This window comes from Bos grunniens, chromosome 3 (genome assembly GCF_055505025.1).
Source record: "Bos grunniens cultivar Pamir isolate PY7600 chromosome 3, Bosgru_T2T1.0, whole genome shotgun sequence".
Lineage (NCBI taxonomy): Eukaryota > Metazoa > Chordata > Mammalia > Artiodactyla > Bovidae > Bos > Bos grunniens.
Window position 1 is genome coordinate 48,615,347 of NC_141167.1, and position 27,328 is coordinate 48,642,674.

The window sequence follows — 27,328 nt, forward strand, 5'->3', positions numbered from 1 at the left end:
GATGTGACTGGTGATAGAGGCAAGGTCCGATGTTGTAAAGAGCAATACTGCATAGGAACCTGGAATGTCAGGTCCATGAATCAAGGCAAATTGGAAGTGGTCAAACAGGAGATGGCAAGAGTGAACGTTGACATTCTAGGAATCAGCGAACTAAAATGGACTGGAATGGGTGAATTTAACTCAGATGACCATTATATCTACTACTGTGGGCAGGAATCCCTTAGAAGAAATGGAATAGCCATCATGGTCAACAAAAAAGTCCAAAATACAGTACTTGGATGCAATCTCAAAAATGACAAAATGATCTCTGTTTGTTTCCAAGGAAAATCATTCAATATCACGGTAATCCAAGCGTTATGTCCCAACCAGTAATGCTGAAGAAGCTGAAGTTGAACAGTTCTATGAAGACCTACAAGACCTTTTAGAACTAAAGCCCAAAAAAGATGTCCTTTTTATTATAGGGGACTAGAATACAAAAGTAGGAAGTCAAGAAACACCTGGAGTAACAGGCAAATTTAGCCATGGAATACAGAATGAAGCAGGGCAAAGGCTAATAGAGTTTTGCCAAGAGAATGCATTGGTCATAGCGAACACCTTTTTCCAACAACACAAGAGAAGACTCTACACATGGACATCACCAGATGGTCAACACCGAAATCAGATTGATTATATTCTTTGCAGCCAAAGATGGAGAAGCTCTATACAGTCACAAAAACAAGACCGGGAACTGACTGTGGCTCTGATCATGAACTCCTTATTGCCAAATTCAGACTTAAATTGAAGAAAGTAGGGAAAACCACTAAACCATTCAGGTATGACACAAATCAAATCCCTAATGATTACACAGTGGAAGTGAGAAATAGATTTAAGGGACTAGATCTGATAGACAGAGTGCCTGATGAACTATGGATGGAGATTTGTGACATTGTAAGGAGACAGGGATCAAGACCATCCCCATTGAAAAGAAATGCAAAGAAGCAAAATGGCTGTCTGGGGAGGCCTTACAAATAGCTGTGAAAAGAAGAGAAGTGAAAGCAAAGGAGAAAAGGAAAGATACACTCATTTGAATGCAGAGTTCCAAAGAATAGCAAGGAGAGATAAGAAAGCCTTCCTCAGCGATTAATGCAGAGAAATACAGGAAAACAAGAGAATGGTAAAGACTCGAGATATCTTCAAGAAAATGAGAGATACCAAGGGAATATTTCATGCAAAGATGGGCTCAATAAAGGACAGAAATGGTATGGACCTAACAGAAGCAGAAAATATTAAGAAGAGGTGGCAAGAATACACAGAAGAACCGTACAAAAAAGAGCTTCACAACCAAGATAATCACGATGGTGTGATCACTCAGCTAGAGCCAGACATCTTGGAAGTGAAGTCGAGTGGGCCTTAGAAATCATCACTACAAACAAAGCTAGTGGAGGTGATCGAATTCCAATTGAGCTATTTCAAATCCTGAAAGATGATGCTGTGAAAGTGCTGCACTCAATATTCCAGTAAATTTGAAAAACTCAGCAGTGGCCACAGGACTGGAAAAGGTCAGTTTTCATTCCAATCCCAAAGAAAGGCAATGCCAAAGAATGTTCAAACTACTGCACAAATTGTACTCATCTCACATGCTAGTAAAGTAATGCTCAAAATTCTGAAAGCCAGTCTTCAGTAGTACGTGAATCCTGAACTTCCAGATGTTCAAGCTGGTTTTAGCAAAGGCAGAGGAACCAGAGATCAAATTGACAACATCTGCTGGATCATTGAAAAAGCAAGTGAGTTCCAGAAAAACATCTATTTCCGCTGTATTGACTATGCCAAAGGCTTTGACTGTGTGGACCACAATAAACTGTGGAAAATTCTGAAAGAGATGGGAACACCAGACCACCTGACCTGCCTCTGGAGAAACCTATATGCAGGTCAGAAAGCAACAGTTAGAACTGAACATGGAACAACAGAGTGGTTCCAAATAGGAAAAAGAGTACGTCAAGGCTGTATATTGTCACCCTGCTTATTTAAATTGTATGCAGAGTACATCATGAGAAACGCTGGCCTGGATGAAGCACGGCTGGAATCAAGATTGCCAGGAGAAATATCAATAACCTCAGATATGCAGATGACACCACCCTTATGGCAGAAAGTGAAGAGGAATTAAAGAGCCTCTTGATGAAAGCGAAAGAAGAGAGTGAAAAAGTTGGCTTAAATCTCAACATTCAGAAAACTAAGATCATGGCATCTAGTCCCATCACTTCATGGCAGATAAATGGGGAAACAGTGGAAACAGTGTCAGACTTTATTATTTTGGGCTCCAGAATCACTGCAGATGTTGATTGCAGCCATGAAATTAAGAGACGCTTACTCCTTGGAAGGAAAGTTATGACCAACCTAGATAGCATATTCAAAAACAGAGATATTACTTTGCCAACAAAGGTCAGTCTAGTCAAGACTATGGTTTTTCCAGTAGTTATGTATGGATGTGAGAGGTGGACTCTGAAGAAAGCTGAGAACTGAAGAATTGATGCTTTTGAACTGTGGTGTTGGAGAAGACTCTTGAGAGTCCTTTGGACTGCAAGGAGATCCAACCAGTCCATCCTAAAAGAGATTAGTCCTGGGTGTTCATTGGAAGGACTAATGCTGAAGCTGAAACTCCAATACTTTGGCCACTTCATGTGAAGAGTTGACTCATTCAAAAAGACGCTGATGCTCAGAGGGATTGGGGGCAGGAAGAGAAGGCGACGGCAGAGGATGAGATGGCTGGATATCATCACTAACTTAATGGACATGAGTTTGAGTGAGCTCCGGGAGTTGGTGATGGACAGGGAGCCCTCGCGTGCTGTGATTCATGGGGTCGCAAAGAGTCGGACACAACTGAGTGACTGAACTGAACTGAACTGAATGACAAATCATCTGATGCTATTTCTTCGGTTTGTCTTTAATTCTCTTCCTCTTTTTCTTCTTCTCTTTTTTCATCTTCAGCAATAAGAAGTCCTGATACAATATCATTAACTGTTTTTAACTTCATCCGGTTTTTAGGATCCTACTCTGAACTCTAAAACTGGTCCTCTTTACCAGTCTTCTACTAAAGCCCATTTCCAAGGCAGGTTTAACCACAGGTATATTCATCATGACTACATCATCTGAAGAACTTTCTCCTGGTCCAAAATGAACAATTGGTGGATGAGCATTTTCAACTCCAGGAGTATTTGAAGTTGACAATAGCTGTTCAGAAGATGAAGTTATCTAACTTGAATCTCATCGCTGCTCTTTCAAGCATATCAAAAACTCATACCTTGGAAAACACTTAGAGTGTTCTACCCATGGGTTATCTCCAGATTTCCAACATCTTAAGCCACCATCACAACAAAAGTACTTGACATCATCATTACGACCTACATGATAGAAACCAGCACTTGCAAGGCTGAACTGGTACAGTCAATGGCCAGCACGTAAATGTTCTCAGTCACGCTGCATGTGTCTGCATGATCAAATTTTAAATGCTGAACCTCTGCATTTCCAGAGAATTTCCAAAAATGGACAGTTGGGGAAAAGTCTCCAGTGCTCTAGCATAACATCATCCTTTGGTTTCCAGTTATTTAGCATCTCACCACAAAACAGGTAGGCAAAACAGGCTACCCTGTCTCCAGGTCCTATGTAATAAAAGCCTGCTGCTGCTGCTGCTAAGTCACTTCAGTCGTGTCTGACTTTGTGCGACCCCATAGATGGCAGCCCATCAGGCTCCCCCGTCCCTGGGATTCTCTAGGCAAGAACACTAGAGTGGCTTGCCATTTCCTTCTCCAATATGTAATAAAAGCCAGCTGTTACTAATTCTGATGGTGACAGAAAGGTTAATGGCCACATGTGGTAAGTAAGAAATCTCGCTTCTTCAGTAGTCATGGCATAACTGTAGGAGTTAGTCCTCAATGGGTAAAAGTCTTCAACTGCTCTAGAAGTAATAGGGTTTGGTGAAAGGCTGGAAGAAGAACCACTGAATGAGCTACTATGTTCCAAAGTGGATGATAATGAATGAATAAAGCTGTTTCTCATTGGAGAAGCATTTTTAGAAGTGGATTGCAGATTAGTAACAGAAACTCTGAATAAAGCTACAGCTAGGATACAGTTGCTTATGCTTCTCAATAGGATTTTCTCCTTATTTCCAGTTATCCAGCATCAGGCTACAACAGAAGCATTTGACCTTGTTATTCACACCAGTGTAATAAAAAACCAGCATGAGCAAGACTCCTTCCTGAGACAGGAACATCGGTGGGAAAAGCTGAATATGTATACTGAATATGCAGCTGAATATCAAGACTCGGTACAGTTCATATGAAAAGTCATATGTCATTTCTTGTTTGTTGCCAATTGTCCAATTTGACAAGATTGTGCTATCTTCCATCACACTCTAAATTTTTCGATACAAGGGACAAATCTTTGGGAGGTAGTTTTGTACATGAGTGATTTTACTTTTGACAGCTAAAATCCTTTACATGAACTTTTTCTTCTGCCCATAGAATTTTGACATGAATAATATCACTCATGCCCATAGAGTTTTGACATGAATAATATCACTCATGATACAGTGGGCTTCCCTGGTGGCTCAAACAGTAAAGAATCTGCAGTAATGTGGGAGACCCGAGTTTGATCCCTGGGTCGGGAAATCCCCCTGGAGAAAGGAATGGTGACTCACTCCAGCATTATTCTTGGAGAATTCCATGGACCGAAGAGCCTGGTGAGCTACAGTCCACAGGGTCACAAAGAGTTGGACACAACTGAGCGACTAACACACACACATGTGCTATAGTAATGCTTAAGCAAGATGATCCTGGAATCTATAGTATTAGCTCTTACTGATATTTTTAGTTTATAGTTAGATAATTACACAGAGATGTGAACATATGTCAATCAACATTTTAATTGTAAACGTCAGTTTAGTTATCAAGAGACAACTCTATTATGTAATATCTTTAAATAGGTCAGAATTATATAAATTTCATATTTTTCCAAAATAAATGATCCAAATCTCCACAAAGGTAACATATATCAATTGAGAATTTTTAATCTTTATCACAAAAGCAATGCTAAAGTCTGAAACATGTAAAATTATAGTATGAAAGATACACTTAAACTAATTGTTAACTCCTTTAGTGTTATATTCATGTTAATCAATATATCATTTTATTTGGGTTTTTTTTTTCCGTTGATTTTTAAAGAGACCTAATGATCACAGTTTTTAATGTATTCTAAAATGCCTGTAAATGAAAATTCGTATAGAGAATTAAATTCAGCTTCTGATTTCACCAGGACTTCCCTGGTGGCTCAGACAGTAAAGCGTCTGTCTACTTTATGAGGCAGACCTGGGTTCAATCCCTGGGTTGGGAATATCTCCTGGAGAAGGAAACGACAACCCACTCCAGTATTCTTGCCTGGGAAATCCCATGGATGGAGAAGCCCATGGTGTCGCAGAGTCGGACACGACTGAGCGACTTCACTTTCACATCTGATTTCAAAGACATTTTCCCAAATAAGAAAATCTGTTCCAAAATGTAATGCAAATTACATTTCTAAATTCCACATTTTTCTAAGACATTCTGCTTTTATCAAAAAGCAGATTTTGTACAATAAATTGTACACTGTGTAATTTTTCTAGTCATTCCCTTTAAGAAGTTAGAAAAATGAACAATCAATTCACATGATCTTTACACATTTGCTCAGTAGAATATATAGTATAGACAATCACTAGTTCAGTGGGAGTTCTTTGATTGCAGAGGACTTAACTGTTTAAATAACCACATTGAGTAAGATACATTGCAGATTTCACTTCTGGAAATATTACATGAATCATTTGATATCACATGAATCAAACTAATTCTAGCAAAGCAAGCAGTCCAAAGTTCAAATTAAAAGTTAAAATCTGCTCTTTAAGGATAGAATTACCTATATCCCTTGCAAATTCTCTTTAGCTTAAAGATACATCTGATTTCAAAAATTATTTATATCTAATACCTAACTTTCAAAAACCTATAGTGCTGATTGGTACAAATAACACTCATGAAGCTATCTGTATAACTCTGTTTCTAAAAACTGATTTGCTAATATAAGGTAATCCCAGATATGTTTCAAATGCATTTCACAAGTTATCTAATAGAGAAATCAATTATGGTGTTCTTCGTTACAAACAAAAACATAGACTTGTTGAATTAATATAAACAAAGAAAAAATGGCCTTTAGCTAGTCCTTGAATTTCAGATTTCTTTCTAAAATATTTCCCTTAGACAGACTCCATCTTTTTGTCTTATAAACCCAAAGTACTGAATTGGTCTTATTCATTATTTCTCTAATTTGTCAAAGTTAATTTGAATTCTAATCTCATGGTATCCAAGATTCCATCAACTGTGTCCAATTTCCTGTCATCCAAAACTTAATAATAAGTCTCTTGTTTTAGTCTCCCAAGTAGTGAATTTTATGAAATAATACTGATCCTCGAACTACATATTGTCATTTAAAATTCAATATAACTTTTGGGGTCAACATTAGGTTGTTCATAAGTATACAACATTAAACTATTCTAATAAGATGTCCACTTTGCTAATAATCATTAGTATTTCTAAAAGTTTTTTGTTGTAATCTCTAATGGTCATGGTAAGGGGCTTCCCTGATAGCTCAGTTAGTAAAGAATCTGCCTGCAATGCAGGAGACCCCAGTTTGATTTCTGGGTCAGGAAGATCTGCTGAAAAAGGGATAAGCTACCCACTACAGTATTCTTGGGCTTCCCTTGTGGCTCAGTTGGTAAAGAATCTGCCTGCAATGCGGGAGACCTGGGTTTGATCCCGTGGTTGGGAAGGTCCCCCTGGAGAAGGGAAAGGCTAGCCACTCCAGTATTCTGGCCTGGAGAATTCCATGGACTGTTTTATAGTCCTGGGGTCACAGAGTTGGACACGACTGAGTGACTTTCACTTTCACTAATGGTCATGGTATAATTCCAAAGGTGACCAAGAGGGTTTATATCAGAGATACAAACTCTATCCAGAATAACAAAGTGAGTTTATGATTAACAAATGCATGAAACTTGTTGCCTAGAGAAACCACCAAGGAGAACAGGGACACAGAAGAAAGAGCTAGACTGTCACTGTATTTTATCAATTACATATCCATTCCTTCAAACAAACTCTTGAAGACTTCCCTGCCAACAATTCCCATAGCTTCTTATCACATTTCCCTTTCTATCTTCCTTTCCTTTTGTGAAATGATTTTTCTTTCCCTTTACTATCTACTAAAATATAGACTCCACCGTAAATTCTTTTTGATCAAGAGAACAAGTTATGAGTCAAGATTACTTGGATGTGAGTCCTTGCTGTACTATTCAAGATCTGCAACAAGTAAATAACCTCATTTTGCTTTTCATTCCTCTCCTTTAACATGAGGATAATGGTAGTTCCTATCTCAGGATTGTTTGGAAGATTATGTGAGCTACCATAGGAAAAGAACTTACAACTATAGTAAGCACTACTTAAGTGTTTGCAATTATTATTTTGTTTACAATTATTGATGTTATGTGAGAGCTTGTTTACCTTGACAGAATTTATCATGTTTCTTCCAAACGATTTCATATCTATTTCAGAATATACAACATTGTAATAATTTTTGTTTTTAATTTGTGTGCTTCACATGTACTATGAAGAACCAGAGACCAGGAGTCAGGTTACATGAATCATATGATCTTCTGGACATAGATGGTTGTTAATTAATGTTTATGAAGAATGGGAACTAAAAGGAATGAAGGAATAAATAAAGTAGAGCTTTGTAAAGGAAGTAAGGTTTTGGTCTTTTATAGCATAAGTTTGGTAAGGTCCTCATATGATTCACTAATACACAGACTCCTTCAAACAGATTCAGAAGGAATCTAGTAATTAACACTGGTTCATAAACTGCCTGCATCTGGATCATATGGAAGATGGGCATTTAAAAAACTACAAACAGGACATGCTTACAAGATCTCTTACAGTGGCCTTAGAGTTTACACTTTAACAAGTTTCAAGTTTCAAGCACATGAACCATGTCCATGGTGATGGTGGTAGTTTAGTCACTATGTCGTGTCCAACTCTGGTGACCCCATGGACTGTAGCCCGCGAGGCTCCTCTGTCCATGGGATTTCTCAGACAAGAATACTGGAGTGGATGCCCATTTACTTTTCTGGGGGATCTTGCTGACCCAGGGATGGAACCCGTGTCTCCTGCATTGCAGATAGATTTTTTTACCAACAGAGCCACCAAGGAAGCCTGAGCCATGTTTATGCTACATTTTAATCCATTCAAGTAAGGATAGTTGGCTTGCTTTGAGAAAAGGTGAGACAGAAAAGTCTCTTTAGAGAGCTGTGTTCCCAACTATTACCATGATCCTAATTGCGTTACAGCCTGGCCTTGAGAAACAATGTCCATAAAAGCATGTGCTGGGATAGACTGTTAAGTAATACTTTTTCCCTCAAAGTAACAGAAAATAATTTCAATCGTGTTTTTTTGTGTGTGTGTGCTTGTTGTTATTGTTGCCTTAATTTTTATCAAGTTTTTTTTTGTATATATGAAATGATAAATAATATACAGTCCATTCTGTGGAGCTGGACAGGACAAAGCAAGGAGAAAGGAGATGAGTAAACACTATAGACTATTATTCATCCTTATATATCTACGAATATCATCCTGTTAACCACATGAGTATGAAGTTATCTAATCTCCTCAGAGTCTATTTTTTGTGCCCTCTAAGAAAACAACAGATGGACATGAGGCATCTGAAAGGCAGGAAGATCAAAGTGAACTAAAAGGTGTGCACGGTAATGTCTTGAAAAATAGCCAGCTTCTCATTTCTCAATCCAGATAGTTACAAAGTAAACATATCTTTGTCACACGTTGGTTTTAACCAAATTTTAATAAGCATTTATAATCTGACTACATACAGAATAATGTAGGTATACTGAGGTATAGAGAAATGTAATGTAACTTCCATCCTTAAGGAATTAAAAATCTACAAAAAGATGCTGGCACTTACTTGAGTAGATATCAAGATGCAGCCCCTATTAAAAGTAAAATATAAAAACTGAGATAGTTTTGAGGAGGGAGTCTTTTCACTTTCATGCATTGGAGAAGGAAACGGCAACCCACTTCAGTATTCTTGCCTGAAGAATCCCAGGGACAGAGGAGACTAGTGGGCTGCCGTCTATGGGGTCGCACAGAGTCGGACACTACTGAAGTAACTTAGCAGCAGTAGCGGCAGCAGCAATCTGTTATGGCAGCTTTGAGCAGGAAATTTTTTACAAAGGAAACTGTGTTTCTTTCTGGCCTAGAAGAATTTGAGGACTTCCTTGGCAGTCCAGAGGTTAAGAGGCCATACTTCTACTGCAAGTTTGGATCCCTGGTCAGGGAACTAAGATTCTGCATGCCTAAAAATAAAAAAAACAAACAAGCAAACAAACAAAAAAAAAAAAAAACAGAGAGAGAGGGAGATAATGCATTGAATATGAAGAGAACAGAGAAATGATAGAAGGAGAAAGATATCACTAGAGATTTCAGCAGAAAACTGAGCTAAGGCACAGAAATGAGAACGTGTAGCCATTTGGGGGGTGTATCAACATATACTGTGGTAGAATACTGAGTGTCTGTGAAGGCTGGTATGTCTTTGAAGACACAATGGGAGGGTAGCAAGGAGATACAAAAATACAATTAGATTTGTAAAAGTATTTTTTTTAAATTATGAAGTATTAACCATGAATAAAATAGAACTATTTTTTATTTTTAGGAAGAAGGAACAAAAAATGAGTGAGACCTGAAGGTGAGAAGTATGGTACTTTGCATAGCAAAGTTACTTTTTGATAATAGAAAATAAAAAATAATGAGAGAGGTGAATAAGGTGAGTTCTGACAAGTCCTCTATTAACTTCATTGATAAGAGGAAGCCACTGTAGGTTCTGTGCACAAAGTAACATGATTAATTATGTGTTGAGACAACTAAGAACTGGTAATAATCTTAAGCAAAACATATTTATGAAGGTTAATCTTTTAAAGTGAGATTATGGAGATCTAAAAAAATAAATGTGAAGACTTTGAACTAAATACAATTTAAAATACCTATGCTAATATCTGATCAATAATTGGTTATCCTTTGTGTATTCAGTCATACATGTAATTGTGATTTTATCATTTCAATATTAATTATTGATTATGGAATACTTCTCTCTGAAAAGGTGCACTCTATGCTATAACAGGAATGAGAGGGCAAAAGGGTATTAACAAGTTTATCTTTGGGTTCTCTTTCCACTGCGATCCTCGGAAGTCTGAACAAGTCACTTTCAGTTTTCCTGGGCATTTTCTAATATGTTAAGATTCATTTTTCTAATATTTCAGAGTACAGTTTTAGTTTAAATGTACAAAATAATCTACAGAGATTTCTGTTATGAAGAAAGAGCTATTAAGACTCAAGTGAACTATCTTTTATGCAGTTGAGGATTCTAACCCAGGGTTATAATATACTGTTCTTATTTTAGTTTCAGTTTGATCAGGAGAGGAAAAAAATATTTTCTATACTATGCTGATTTTTCTAATAAAACATACATTCCCGGTTTTAATTAGAAAATGCAAAATTTCAACGTTAAATATTCATATTTTCTTTATTATTTAATGTATCATCTTACATAAATTTTTATAGTGTTTTCACCAAATTATGAAGGTTAAAATTGGGGATGGTCATATCAACATATAGATTCATCTGAGTCCTGTGCCACACTAGTAACGAAAGTATTTTTGCATTAAAAAACCATTGGTATCATGCTTGTGTGCTCTGTCGTGTATGCCTCTTTGCAACCCCATGGACTATAAGCCACTGGGCTCATCTGTCCATGGAATTTTCCAGGCAAGAATAATGAAGTGGGTTACCATTTCCTACTCCAATATAAGTCATATATGATTGTTTTTAAAAAGTAGTAACATACATCTTAATTTTTCACAGATAAGACTCACATATGAAAACCAAAGTAAATTTCAGAATTGTAAAAACTTTTTAAAATAAGTGTGATTTTCATAGTTTTCTATGGGATTCAAGCTTCCTCTAAATACTGAGCTGCTCTACTACATGTGATGACTTGTTTACAGGTGCAGTGACCTGATGAGGACTCTTAAACCAGAGAATTGAAAATCAATATCAATTAGATATAAATCAGACTAAAACTGTTGATTTGTATATATCAAGAATATTATAAAATGGAAGGCATTGTTACTCAGTTTCCAATTATTGAAAGTGTGAAAGAGAACTATCTGCAACTTTCTTATGCTAAACCCTTTCTTTCCAGAGAATTTTATTAGGGAAACTGAGTGGTGTACAGAAATTTGTAAGACCTAGAGATGTATGTTCTCATTTTGGTTTTGATATCCATTATCCACATGGACTTAGGCGAGTTACATATAAATAATACATATGTGCAGTGGAGGCAATAACTTCCTCATGTGGTGTTGCTCTAAGCAGTAAATGAGATAATTTAGTAAAGTTCCAGTACACAGCAGGTACTCAATAATTGTTCTCCTGACTTCCTTCTCTTCAACTTGAAGACCGTGTTTCATTTTTTGTTTCCTACCTAAAATTAGTTATTTGTTATTTAAATGTCTACAAATCTGTTATTCAGGTGCTAAATCATGTCTGACTCTTTGTGACCCCATGAACTGCAGCACCCCAGGCCTGCCTGTCCCTCACAATCTCTCTGAGTTTGCCCAAGTTCATGTCCATTGAGTCGGTGATGCTATCTAACCATCTCATCCTCTGCTGCCCTCTTCTCCTTTTGCCTTCCATCTTTCCCAGTATCAGGGTCTTTTCTAATGAACTGGCTGTTTACATCAGGTGGCCAAAGTATTATACAAATCAACAGCTGGTTAATTTCCATTAGTTGCTCTGACAAATGTCAAATCATTAGCTTTACTATGCAACCCATTCAGTAAGGTCTCTATAAGAGACCTTATAACCCTCATAACTTCCTCCTTCCTTCATCATACAGCATCCATTTCTTTGGTACTGTGGTAAATGTTAACAGTACTAAGAAGGATAGCATATGGTTCCTGCCCTTAAGAATCTCAGCTTCTAGTAGGAGAGACAGACATGCAAACAATTAAAATATACTTAAATAAATGATCATTAAAATACATGTAAAGTTTAAACCATCCCTTAATTTTACAGTGTACTCTTTAAACCATGCAAAATATCCATATCAAATTGATTCGGTAAATATTTGCTTATTACCTGCTATGTGCTAGGCTGATGGAATTTTTTTAAAATAGTCTCTACAAGGACACAACACTCGGGGACCACAATGAAAATCGAGCTATATGTGACTCGAGAATGTCAGTATGGTGCTCCTGAGACACTGATGTCACCTTCCACTTGTCACTGGAGATGCAGCAATGTGACTTAGGATAGAGACTTCTGCATTTAATCGGGAATAATGATTCATGGGCTTCAGTGTTTCTTCCTTCATACACGCTTCAAAAATAGCCTCATTTTGGTACAAACCAGTAAGGTACTTGTCTTCCCCAAACTTACACAAAATGCAAAGAGTGAATAAGAGAAATATAAAGTACTGAAATTGGATAGGATAAAACCTGTGGAGCAGAACCACTATCCAGTGTACTTCACATCACAGAGCCTAGCAATCATTTCAGATTGAGTTATAGAAAAAAAAGGCATTTCGCAGTAAGATATCTACCCTAAAAGGTTTGCATTGCATTCTCCTTCATGATGTTGTTCATGAGCATCACTTTTACATTATGAAGCATTCAAAACCACTGTGAGAAATCTTACCTCACATGGTCTTTCAGATCTAGGAAACGGCTTTTCCAAAAAGATTATCCTATTTCTCAACTAAGATAAAAGGCAAAGAAAAAGTGACAGATGACAATGTCAGCCAATCATTATTATGTATGGAAACTCAATTCTGACAGGAGGAGAATGTATTCCTAATCTTTGTTCCTTTTCCAGGATCAACAAAATTTTATCCCAAGCATGTTAAGTTGCTTCAGTCCTGTCCGACTCTTTGCGACCATATGGACCGTAGCCTTCCAGACTCCTCTGTGGGATTCTCCAGGCAAGAATACTAGAGTGGGTTGCTGTGCCCTCCACCAGCAGATCTTCCTGCTCAAAGATTGAACTTGTGTCTCTTACATCTCTTGCACTGACAAGCAGGTTCTTTACTTCTAGCACCACCTGGGAAGCCCATCCTAAAGTAAAACAAACTGCAAATGAAAGCAATCAACTCTCTGCACTCAGGAAAGTCAGACATTATTCTGATCTTATTTTGTCTGTACTTTTCTGTTTAGCTTGAGTTTAGAAAAAGTGAAAGTGAGTGAAGTCGCTCAGTTGTGTCCGACTCTTTGAGACCCTGTGGACTGCAGCCTACCAGGCTCCTCTGTCCATCGGATTCTCCAGACCAGAATACTGCAGTAGGTTCCCATTTCCTTCTCCAGGGGATCTTCCTGACCCAGGGATCGAACCTGGGTCTCCCGCATTGCAGGGAGACGCTTTACCCTCTGAACCACCAGGGAAGCTCAAAGCTTTAGAGATAAACAATCTTTTAAGTTTTCAACATAATGATTCATTGACCAGTTTATTTTTATTTTACTTATGTTGCTCACATAAATTTCTATTGTTTTGAGTAGCCAAACACTGCTCTGAAACTGAAGTCTGCAAAGGCAATCTAAAGTGAAGCAATAAAAATTCATTCCACAGAAATGCAAAGTTCCTCAAATAATAAAAATGTATTAAAGGAGGAAATATTAGAATTAGGAAGAGAATTTACCTAAAAATTGCCCTATTATCTTCCACTATTTTGTTCTCCAAAGGAATATCAAAAAAAAAAGGTTATAACTAACTTTAGTTTTCAGTTAGTAAAAGAAACAAAACATCTAATAAGAAAAGTCTGACTGTTTCCCACCATAATATACATAAATTCTATATGGGAAGAATGGAAACGGAAACTGAACATGGTAATTTTATAGAGATATTTGATTTTTTTAATATAATAAAATGTCTAAAACATGATATTTTGTTTTAGAAACTAGTATTTGTTGCTATACTTATACAGTCATTCTGAATATAGCTCTATAAATGAGGATTTCCTTTCTTTAAAAGAAGAAAAAAAAATTAGTCCTAGAGATTAAATGAATTCAGTTCAGTTCAGTTCAGTCGCTCAGCTGTGTCCAACTCTTTTCGACCCCATGAACTGCAGCACACCAGGCCTCCCTGTCCATCACCAACTCCCGGAGTTCACTCAGACTCACATCCATCGAGTCAGTGATACCATCCAGCCATCTCATCCTCTGTCATCCCCTTGTCCTCCTGCCCCCAATCCCTCCCAGCATCAGAGTCTTTTCCAATGAATCAGCTCTTCACATGAGGTGGCCAAAGTACTGGAGTTTCAGCTTCAGCATCATTCCCTCCAAAGAAATCCCAGGGCTGATCTCCTTTAGAATGGACTGGTTGGATCTCCTTGCAGTCCAAGGGACTCTCAAGAGTTTTCTCCAACACCACAGTTCAAAAGCATTAATTCTTCAGGGCTCAGCTTTCTTCACAGTACAACTCTCACATCCATACCTGACCACAGAAAAAACCATAGCCTTGACTAGACGGACTTTTGTTGGCAATGTCTCTACTTTTGAATATGCTATCTAGGTTGGTCATAACTTTCCTTCCAAGGAGTAAGCGTCTTTTAATTTCATGGATGCAATCTCCATCTTCAGTGATTCTGGAGCTCAAAAAAATAAAGTCTGACACTGTTTCCACTGTTTCCCCATCTATTTCCCATGAAGTGATGGGACTAGATGCCATGATCTTCGTTTTCTGAACGTTGGGCTTTAAGCCAACTTTTTCACTCTCTACTTTCACTTTCATCAAGAGGCTCTTTAATTCCTCTTCACTTTCTGCCATAAGCATGGTGTCATCTGCATATCTGAGGTTACTGATATTTCTCCCGGCAATCTTGATTCCAGCTTGTGCTTCATCCAGCCCAGCATTTCTCATGATGTACTCTGCTTATAAGTTAAATAAGCAGGGTGACAATATACAGCCTTGACATACTCCTTTTCCTATTTGGAACCAGTCTGTTGTTCCATGTCCAGTTGTAAGTGTTGCTTCCTGACCTGCATATAGGTTTCTCCAGAGGCAGGTCAGGTGGTCTGGTATTCATCTCTTTCAGAATTTTCCACAGTTTATTGTGATCCACACAGTCAAAGGCTTTGTCATAGTCAATAAAGCAGAAATAGATGCTTTTCTGGAACTCTCTTGCTTTTTTGATGATCCAGCAGATGTTGGCAATTTGGTCTCAGGTTCCTCTGCCTTTACTAGAACCAGCTTCAACATCTAAAATTTCACGATTCATGTACTGCTGGAGCCTGGCTTGGAGAATTTTGAGCATTATTTACTAGCATGTAAGATGAGTGCAATTGTTCCGTAGTTGAGCATTCTTTGGCGTTGCCTTTCTTTCGGATTGGAATGAAAACTGACCTTTTCCTGTGGCCACTGCTGAGTTTTCCAAATTTGCTGGCATATTGAGTCAAGCACTTTCACAGCTTCATCTTTCAGGATTTGAAATAGGTCAACTGGAATTCCATCACCTCCACTAGCTTTGTTCATAGTGATGCTTTCTAAGGCCACTTGACTTCACATTTCAGGATGTCTGGCTCTAGGTGAGTGATCACACCATCATGATTATCTTGGTTGTGAAGATCTTTTTTTGTGCAGTTCTTCTGTGTATTCTTGCCACCTCTTCTAAATATCTTCTGCTTCTGTTAGGTCCACACCATTTCTGTCCTTTATCGAGCCCATCTTTGCATGAAATGTTCCCTTGGTATCTGTAAGTTTCTTGAAGAGATCTCTAGTCTTTCCCATTCTGTTGTTTTCCTCTATTTATTTGCATTGATTGCTGAGGAAGGCTTTCTTATCTCTTCTTGCTATTCTTTGGAACTCTGCATTCAGATGCTTACATCTTTCCTTTTCTCCTTTGCTTTTTGCTTCTCTTCTTTTCACAACTATTTGTAAGGTCTCCCCAGACAGCCATTTTGCTTTATTGCATTTTTTTTTCCATGGGGATGGTCTTGATTCCTGTCTCCTATACAATGTCACGAACCTCAGTCCATTGTTCATCAGGCACTCTGTCTATCAGATCTAGTCCCTTAAATCTATTTCTCAATTCCACTGTATAATCATAAGGGATTTGATTTAGGTCATACCTGAATGGTCTAGTGGTTTTCCCTACTTTCTTCAATTTAAGTTTGAATTTGGCAATAAGGAGTTTATGATCTGAGCCACAGTCAGCTCCCAGTCTTGTTTTTGCTGACTGTATAGAGCTTCTCCATCCTTGGCTGCAAAGAATATAATCAATCTGATTTCGGTGTTGACCATCTGGTGATGTCCTTATGTAGAGTCTTCTCTTGTGTAATTCAAATCACAAATAGGACCAGAACCCAGATCTTCAGATACCCATTTTCCTTTTCTACCAAAGTTGTAAGTAGGCTAATTCAGCACTGATTAATTAATTCTATGTGAGAACTTTAGAACAAATATATATATATATATATATATTTGTTATATATATATAACAAATGTATATGTTTATAACCTATATATATAACATATATATATATATATATATATATATATATATATTTGTTCTAAAGTTCTCACTTCTTTTGAACTCTGAGAATGTGGTAAAACTTCTTATCTTCTACAAAGTTTGAAACAGAGCACACAAATACTTTTCTTGTTACATTCTAGGGCCAGTGCCTAGAGGCTGCCAAAATGTGTTACAAGTCTGAAGCTGTGCCTTGGGTTATAATCAGCAGGCAATATCTGCACAATCACATAAGAGTGCTAGAGCATGTGTGTGGGCTTCCCAGGTGGCACTAAAGGTAAAGAACCCTCGCACCAATGCAGGAGACAACAGAGATGTGGGTTTGATATCTCAGTGGGGAAGATCCCCCTGAGGAAAGCATGGCAACCCATTGCAGTATTCTGGCCTAAAGAATCCCCATGGACAGAAGAGCCTGGTGGGCTACAGTCTATAGGATTTCAAAGAGTCGGACATGACTAAAGTGACTTAGCACACAGCACATGTGTTTTAGACAGTTTAAATCCCCTAAGTTTTTTTTTTCTTGAGCTGTTACTTTACTCAGAAATCATTCAAATTTAAAATCACTCTCATCATAAAAAGAAACTTATAAAATGACAGCATAGATATATTTTGACATTAGATTTTAGATTAATAATCTGTATAGAACTACTGAATAATTAATGAGTAAGGACTAATCAGTTGGAGAAAGCAATGGCACCCCACTCCAGTACTCTTGCCTGGAAAATCCCATGGATGGAGGAGCCTGGTAGGCTGCAGTCCATGGGGTCGCTAAGAGTTGAACAGGATTGAGCGACTTCACTTTCACTTTTCACTTTCATGCATTGGAGAAGGAAATGGCAACCCACTCCAGTGTTCTTGCCTGGAGAATCCCAGGGACGGGGGAGCCTGGTGGGCTGCCGTCTATGGGGTCACACAGAGTCGGACACGACGGAGTGACTTAGCAGCAGCAGCGAGGACTAATCAGTATAATAAACCTTAAACTTGCAAGATAAATCTATCCAATGCATATTATTAAACAATCTTGATTTTTTTTTCCTGTATTTTAGAGTTAGAAATGTGTCATTGCATGTGTTACTCTTCTACATATTTTAGGTCTTTAAATACAATAATGAAAAAGATATCAAGGGGAGGGAGTTAAATCCAAACTTAGTGAATCCTAATATCCTATACATCCAGAATATCCAAAATGAAACAACTCCATTATACAGACCGTATGACATAGAAGTGGTTAATAATTCAAACTCTGGAGCAAGACTTGAATTCTATCTCTATCACCAGATTCTGAATGAGGACACATTACTTAGCCTCATTTTACTTTAAATTCTTTATCCATTAATGTGTTTAATTATAATAACTACTTAAGAGAGTTATTGTGAGGGTTTATGAAGATGATACAACATCTGGAAAACCCTCAGAACAGTACTCAGATTAGAGTAAGCATTTGTGTTGATATTAATTATTACTTAAAGAATAAAACATTTTTGTCTGCAGTGAGCTCTTATAGTTAGGGCTCTTTTTATTTGTATTAGTATCATTTTGTATTTCCTTTCAAAAGTTAACTGCGGATGAGAGAAACAATGATGTGGCTTATAAGGTACATCGTTAATATCAAGGTGATGACAAATAAAACAATGGTGAACTTATTATGTTGTCAGCATCACGGACTACACTCGATGCTGTGTGTTTCTGTTAGTCTCTTAGTCATGTCTGACTCTTTGTGATCCCATGTACTGTAGCCCACCAGGCTCGTCTATCCACAGAATTCTCCAGGCAAGAATACCAGGGTGGCTAGCCATTCTCTTCTCCAGGGGATATTCCCCACCTAGGGATTGAACCTGGGTCTCCCGCATTGCAGGCAGATTCTTCACCACTGAGCCACCAGAAATTCCCATCACTTTGTCATATACTTGATGTTACATAGGTTATTATTCTTTATATGTCACATATTTATTATTCAAAGTAAATTGCAAATTGAATGTCTTACTTCTTGATATTATTTATTTTAAAACAAGCAATTTCCACATGTTTCTAGTTGCACTAAAATGAATTGAGGTGCTAAAAGTATGATTTGTGATGGAAAATGTTAAACTACAATGCATTGGTCAATAGTCATATGCCAAAAATGAAATATATTATATACAAATACATAAACATATATGTATATATTTCACTTTATTTTCCTTATTAGATTTTAAGTACCACGATGTCAGAAATCAAATCTGTCCTGTTTTCTGTGCTATCTCCAGGGCTGAGTGGCACACAGTTATTCAAGTAAGTATCTTTGGATTTATTTTACATCTAAATGATAAGTAAGAGCTTTCATTCATTCATTCAATAGCTTTTTATTGGGTCTCAATCAGTTTAGTAATCTCTGATACCAAGAGCTAATAATTTACCCATGAAATTTTATATAAAATATATTTGAGTAATAGTAACTGCTAACACTTATTAGGAACTTATGTGTCAGATTATGTTAGTAGATCAACATAACATTCTTTAATCCCCACCACAAAGCTATGAAATACTTTATTTCCATTTGTGTAATGAGAAAAAACAAAGCATAGACAGGTTAACTGTATTGCCAAGGTTACTATATTAGTAAATGATAAAGCTGAAATTCTAACTCTGTCTCATTTCTGACATGCCTTACACAACTGCAAAGAGTTATAGCTACAGATAAAGAGGGCACTAGCTCTGCTTGGAAGCGAATTAAATAATTTAACTGTAAATATTCCTGTAGCATATTGTTATTAAGTTCCCAGCATATAATTTTATGTTTCTATAAAGTAATATATGTCTAGAAAGACAGAAAGACAAAGATAGCTTTATATTAATATTTCATTTGAAAACCATTAATATAATATGATTAGTGAAAGTCATGCTAATAATACTCATATAAATCATGCTATTACAACAGATAAATGAGTGAACTATAAATTAAGATTAAATGTATTGATAAATAACATTTGCCCTTATTTTTCATTATTTTTATATCTTAAAATAATTTTCAATAACATGTTATATATCTCTGTGTGACTTTGATAATATTTAAAATGATATAGAATTATTCAGTTGTATTAATGAAAATCAGATCAGATCAGATCAGATCAGTCGCTCAGTCATGTCCGACTCTTTGCGACCCCATGAATCGCAGCACGCCAGGCCTCCCTGTCCGTCACCAACCCCCGAAGTTCACTCAGACTCACGTCCATCGAGTCAGTGATGCCATCCAGCTATCTCATCCTCTGTTGCCCCCTTCTCCTCCTGCCCCCAATCCCTCCCAGCATCAGAGTCTTTTCCAATAAGTCAACTCTTCGCATGAGGTGGCCAAAGTACTGGAGTTTCAGCTTTAGCATCATTCCCTCCAAAGAAATCCCAGGGCTGATCTCCTTCATAGGCCATGTAAATCATATCAAATTATTTGTATACCATAAAGGTATACTAAAATCACTGAACATGTCCTTACAAACACTAACCATATAAATGTTACTTCAATTCTTTAAAGGGTAAGTCTTAGATAGGCATATGAATAAGTTTTAATATTGATCTAATGGGGGAAAATAGTATCTATCTCATATGGGTATTCTGAGGGCTAAATAGGAAATAATCTAGAATGTTAAGAAAGGTTTATGTGTCTGTTTTTACTATCAGATTTGGGGGCTGAGTCTGTCAGAGTCACATTTCTGTGTTATTATCCAAGTACGTTTGCTACTATGACTAAGTATTTTTCCAAAAAAAAAGTACAAAAACAAAACCACAACTTGACTACAATTATAACAATGTAGAAAAATGACGTCTGTTATGTATATAAATTTACTGGATTATATCCAGTATAAATATTAACTCTCATTGTCTAATTATATGCATTAAGAATCTCAAATATTATATTACTTATAGAATTGCTTTATGTCACTTCACACTATTTCTAAAAATAAGTATATTAATTACTGTATTATGTGAAGTCTGGATAAATATATTTGTGTTATTAGTATATGTTTGCTCAAAGTTTTTAAGTTTGAATTGGAAATTAAATTCTCTTTGTTTTAGGTTAATAGGAGATTTATAGGGAAAGCTAGATTTATCCTTTCAGATTTACCTAAGTATAGCTTCTTAATCTGATTTTCCAGTACACCATATTTAGTCTCTGATCCCAAGTTAATTCTATGTTCCTCATTAATAATATATTTTATTCAATGTTCTTGCTTTATTTTGTTTTGGTAACAACATGTGGTAGAAAAATTTTTACATATACATGTGAGTTCCTTATTATCCATATTTAAAATATATATTACAGGATGCAAGGGAGGGTTACTGAATCAAGGCTTCTATAAATGACTTGGTTTTTCAGTTATTAATTTTGAGAAATACACTTTTTTATAACTTATCCTCTCTGACATTTTGATATCTTATTTTAACTATTCAAGAGAATAAGAAATTTTAGATCTGTTAGTTTCTGTAATCTTATTCTATCTGCTCTACATGGGATGATAAATGATTCAGGAATTTTCTACCCAACAGTATGAATTTACACATTTTTAACATTGCTTAATATATTATTCATGAAAGCAAAACATCGCTTATGCATCTTCTACCTTGTATAGCCAAAGTTACTAGCTGGAAATTGTAAATAAAGTTAATTCTTATTATTCATGGTGTTTTTATGTTTAATTAAGTTGCTGCAACCAAATGAATCAGCAAATAGTGAACCATTGCTTATGCGGGAAATACAAAGCTGAGTTCATGGGGATCTTTGGTCACAGAATTTTCATCACCCAATAAATACATAACCTTTTTGTGTGTGTGAGTTTCTGATTAAAGATCCTTTAACATTTAAGGCATTAATGCTCACAACCTTAACATGAGTTGAACCCTCATTAATGCATTGAACTCTCAGCCAACAGCCCTAAAACTCATGCCTGAATGAAACTTACTGAAGGCATGCATTTTCTCCATAAGATACATCACAGAAATATACATTTCTACCAAGGAATATGTAAGAACACTTCAGCATTATGCTTGGGGGACATTTTAAACAGTGAAATCAAGAACAAAATGATGGAAAAGATGAGACCATAAACAGACTGCAAAAAGGACACTTGTTTACAGTATGAAAGCTGAAACAGAAAGACAGGACATCACCTCTTTTGACCTCACCTGGGAATGTGTACAAATTTTTTGTTAATCTGCACTTGTGTGCAAATGACTGTGAAGTGCCCTGAGTATCAGTAAGGATCAACTGTCTGTTGTCTTAATTTCCATGCTGGTCATTAAGTTTGATAAAATTTTCTAATTGGTTGAGGAATGATTAGAATGAATAGATTTTAAATAATGTATTAAGTAAATTAACTTAAATTTATTAAAGAAATCCATAGGACAAAATGACTTATAATGATACTTCTACTGGAACAGTATGAGTTACATAAGCAAAGAAGATTCCTCTATGTCACAAGTTCTAGTAAGCTTTTCAGTCAATGATAGTGATTTGGCACCAATAATAATTCCTAACAGATGGCATGCATTTTAGCGTAGTATAGCATAAAATTATATTTTAATAAATTAGACAGATTTTGCAAATACAGTATACAAATACATCAACTATTAAATCATATTATTTCAAAATAACATAGAAGAATTCTATTGGCTATAAGAATATAAAATTAGAATTCATTTAGAAGATCTGAATATAGGAGAAGTACATATAGATGAGATAAATATTTTAACTTGGCATTAAATTCTCTGCATATCCAGTGGTGAAATATGATAGCAACATTTCATTAAACAAAACTGCTAAGTAAATATTCTGTTAATCAAAGCAGCTCTAAATTCTAGACTTCTAGTATGTTTCTAGAACTAAGTTTTATAACTTTCTCTCTCAACCTAAGTTTCATAAAATTATTGACAAAAACTAGATATTATAAAAAATGAAATACCACATGAAAGCAAATTAATAGTTTATACAAATGAAACACAAATTTCAAAATAAGAAATCAAAATATTAATTATCAACTACTCAACTAAATACTTATCAGTATTTGATAGAAAGTGCTTGCTCCCTTAAAATATTTAAATCCCACTTTTACAATTAGATGAATTACAGTTATCTTTTATAGAAAGTGTTTTATCCCATTCAATGAAATAAAATTGATTTTATCTGCCCATTGGCTGTTCACAATAACCTCTGGTGGCTCAGATGGTAAAGAATCTGGGTGCAATGCAGGAGGCCCAGGTTTGTTTTCTGGGTTGGGAAGATCCTTTAGAGAAGGGAATGGTAACCTGCTCCAGTATTCTTGCCTGAAGAATCCAATGGACAGAGGAATCTGGCGGGCTACAGTCCATAGGGTCACAAAGAGTCAAACATGATTAAGTGATTAACATTTAGAAACGAACAATCCAACTTCCAGTCGTTTGCTTTTTCTTTCCATCTTGACTTTTCTAAAATATAATCTTGACCAGATCATTCTGATGCTTGGAAAAATTCAGAGACAACAATGAAATCCAACAATTGCTAGTCTTAAAGACCTTTATGACAGGGTCCTTGTTTAGTTTTCAAACCTCATTTCTTGCCATGCCTCCTCCACATGTTATACCCTAATAATAATGTAATAAATTTAATTGACCCCAAATTGTGCTATTATTTTATATCTCCATTCCCTGCATCTCTATCTTAGAATCCTTTTGCTTTTAGCCTACCTAAAGAATTCTTGGAGAAGAAAATGGCAACACACTCCAATATTCTTGCCTAGAGAATCCCGTGGACAGATGAGCCTGGTGGGCTGCTGTCCATAGGGTCGCACAGAGTCAGACACGACTAAAGCAACTTAGCATGTACGCGTGCATTGGAGAAGGAAATGGCAACCCACTCCAGTATTCTCGCCTGGAGAATCTCAGGGACAGAAGAGCCTGGTGGGCTGCCATCTATGGGGTCGCACAGAGTCAGACATAACTGAAGCTACTTAGCACAGCAGCAGCAGCAAAGAATTCTTACTTATTTAAAGCTCAGCTCCAGCACTGCCTTCTCTACGAAGCATTGCCTGTTTGCTTTGAGAAATAGATTGATCATTTTTTACTTTAGAACTTTTCGTATCCACTTGATCCTGCCTTTATCAAATACGAATAGGCTTTCAAAAGACTTAGAGTGTTATTATTTATTAATATTCTTTAGTTTGCATTATTTATTTTGTAACCCAAATATTAGCACAAAGCTCATCACAAAGTAGGTGATCAATAAATGTTCACTGAATGACAAAATGAAATTCAAAAGACCCTTTGTCCACTCCATATTCACTGTCAATTTGCTTTAATACAAAACATAATAGTATTTTAATAATTCTCCATGCAGTAAAGATTCATCAGTAATAAGAAAATGGAGAAACATGTTCATTATACACATTAGCAAAAACCACATTAAAAGGATTAAAAGTATTAAGCATTTTTTGAGAAGTTCATAAATATCACTAACTGAACTTAGCTTTATTTTTATCTTAGATTCAAATACCATGCACTTTCAAAAATACTTTCACAATACTTTCTTACTGTGTAAGAGTAGAAATTAAATGCAATAACATATAGGGCAGATAACAGGTAACAAAGAATGCTTTTATCAGCTGGGCACTCTTCTAAGCACTTTAGCTATATTGATTCATTTAATCTTCATGGCATGAAATTACACAGGTGCTAGTTTCTCCATCCTCACTACAAACAAATTAAAATGAAGACAGAGAAATTAAAAATAAATAAAACAAAACACTTGCCCCAAATTACTCAGCCAGTGGGTGTATGAGCCATAATCAAATTCCATAGTCCCACTCTGAGCTTATGCTCTTCATCACTACTTGACACTCTCTCTGGTTCAGGTGGAAAAAAAGATGCAGGAGATGTCACTAGACCACTTACTATGAAAGAACAGTTTGATTTGATCATTAAATTACAGTCTACATTTTCCTTGACTCATTGCAAATGCAAATACAACACTGGTTATCAAAATCTTATTCTGAAACCAATACGTTACATATAATTCTACAAAAACAATTCTATAGTACAGGGACATGTACAGTTATCTTAATAAATACTATTTCTTGATTAATTGAATAAAAGAGAATTTTAAAATTGCTTTATCATTTTATTTTTTGAGAAACAAAAGCATATTTAGGTGATTTGCTCATTGTCATAGAGTAAACAACTTTGGATAGAAATTTAGATGTTTAAATTGAGTTTCAGTGAGTATTTTTATTTCTGTAAGTAATTAAGCTAAAATTACTCAAATTCTTTAGTTCAGATCTTATAACTTACTGTAAGGAATAAGTTTGAAGTATCTAGAGCTATGAATATGGGCTTCTCCAGTGGCTCAGATGGGAAAAAAATGTGCCTGCAATGCAAGAGACCTGGATTCGATCCCTGGGTCAAGAAGATTCCCTGGAGGAGGTAATGGCAACCCACTTCAGTATTCTTGCTTAGAGAATTCCATGGACAGAGGATCCTGACAGACTATATTCCATGGAGTCTCAAGGAGTCTGAAAGGACTGAGCAACTAATACTCAAACACACAAGAGCTATTGATAGACTACATACCTATTAAACCTTCTCTCAAATATCCATTCATTCACTCAACAAATTTTTACTGCATACTTTGCATCAGATGACTTTTTAAGTGCCAGGAATACAGCAACAAACAAATCAAATAAAACCCCTCCCCTTATGAGCTTATACTCTACATCCAACAGTAAACAAATAAATATATAAAAAATAATATAATATGTCATGGCAACCCACTCCAGTGTTCTTGCCTGGAGAATCCCAGGGACAGGGGAGCCTGGTGGGCTGCCGTCTATAGGGTCACACAGAGTCCGACACGACTGAAGTGACTTAGCAGCATAATATGTCAAGTGGTGACAAGTCACAAAAGTATAATCCTTGATTAAAAGGCAGAAGGGGATTAGGGAGCAAGCCATGAGGATGAAGAGGGAAACAATGTTTCAAGAGTAACATGTACAAAGGTCTTTAGATAAGAGCATGGTTAGCTAGGAAGGTAAAAATAAGAGGCAGAGCAGTAGGAGATGAAATCAAATTGCAGGCAGATCATATAGGGCCTTTGGAGTCATTTTAAGGTCTTTGGATTATACATCTGATGAGAGAGTAATTAGAAGAGTTTGAGAAGAGGATTGACATTTTCTGACTTACCCTTTTAAAAAGGATTATCAACATTTTGCTGCTGTGTTGAGAAAAGATTGTTGGAGGGTCAGGGTAGAAGAACAGTAGCAAGGAGAGCAGTCAGATGGCACATACTACAGGTTTTAGGCAAATGTATATTACTGCTGAAAACCCTGCCACACACAGTCTACACAAAAATAGCAATAAATGCATTTCTCTTGCTCTATTTAACTTACAAGCATAAGTCTTTTATTGCTCTTCCAAATAAGGCATATCTTGAATATTATTTAACCCATGACAAATGATAAAACTTTTCATCCCATGTATTATTAACCAAATTTTTGCCTAAGGACTGACAAAAAGAGAGTCAGCAAGACATGGTAAAAGAACACTATAAACTTTGCAGCCAAACACTCAGAAAACCAATCTCTTCCACTTCCTAGTTCTGTGGATGTCAACAAATTAATTTATTCCTCTTGTCTTTGCTCTCTAAACCTATAAAACATGTACAATCCATTCTCAAATTTAATTAAAAGTTTATTATGTGCTAGGCCCTGTGACACGTGTGGAGTAAATATGGGTAACCTCTGGTCCTTGCTCTATAGAAGTCTAATGAGTGATACGGGAATTGGGTAAATATTCCCACAAACAACTATATAATTTAAAATTTAATAAATATAGTTAAAAACACACAGAATGCCTTGTGAAAATAAAAAAGCAATTAATGATACTATAAATAATGGACATTGAATGCTTTACAGGTGCTGGTCTATAACTCTATTGTTTCATGAATGCTGTTGCTGCATCGCTTCAGTCGTGTCCGACCCTGTGCGACCCCATGGACTGAAGCCTACCAGGCTTCTCCGTCCATGGGATTCTCCAGGCAAGAACACTGGAGTGGGCTGCCATTTCCTTCTCCAATGCATGAAAGTGGAAAGTGAAAGTGAAGTCACTCAGTAGTGTCTGACTCTTAGCGACCCCATGGACTGTAGCCTACCAGGCTCCTCCATCCATGGGATTTTCCAGGCAACAGTACTGGAGTGGGGTGCCATTGCCTTCTCCCGTTTCATGAATGGAACCAAGTATTTTAAATAATGTTCAAAGAGGATCAAAGATCCCCTATAACTGGAGAGGTTCTCTCATTCTGAATCTGTTTTAACACACACACACAAACTGAATAAATAAAAGTTCCTAATAAGTATCTCAGAAATTTTCATCTTCCCAAGGAAAGCATATGAATTTGTTTATATAGCAATAAGAAAATCTAATGAATTTGAGCAATTTTTAAGATATCTATGCATTCATAAAATATTTAATTAGCTTTTCTAAAAATATTCCTCATAATTTTGTTAAAATTTCTAGAGATAAAAAATAAATATCTGTTGAATAAATTATTGAGTGACTGGTCTAGTATTTAAACTCACAGGGTAATAAAAAATCATAGATTAGTGACCTTGATAGAAGAAACAGAATCATATTTCAAATGAATATATTTATCAAATATATAATAATTTCCTTAATGCATTGTAATATTATACTTCTGGTC

At 36.2% G+C, this 27,328-nt stretch overlaps 1 protein-coding gene and 2 pseudogenes across 9 annotated transcripts in view; all 3 read right to left on the reverse strand.

The window, feature by feature from the left end:
• The window catches only part of NEGR1 (neuronal growth regulator 1), a 1,037,762-nt gene that overhangs the window by 981,266 nt on the left and 29,168 nt on the right, over positions 1-27,328 (reverse strand). The gene's annotated exons all lie outside the window — the stretch shown is intronic.
• Positions 2,921-3,639, reverse strand: LOC147375600 (baculoviral IAP repeat-containing protein 2 pseudogene; annotated as a pseudogene).
• LOC147375601 (baculoviral IAP repeat-containing protein 2 pseudogene) lies at positions 3,371-4,920 on the reverse strand (annotated as a pseudogene). The gene has a single exon (XR_015160238.1). The product of XR_015160238.1 is annotated as a baculoviral IAP repeat-containing protein 2 pseudogene (transcript).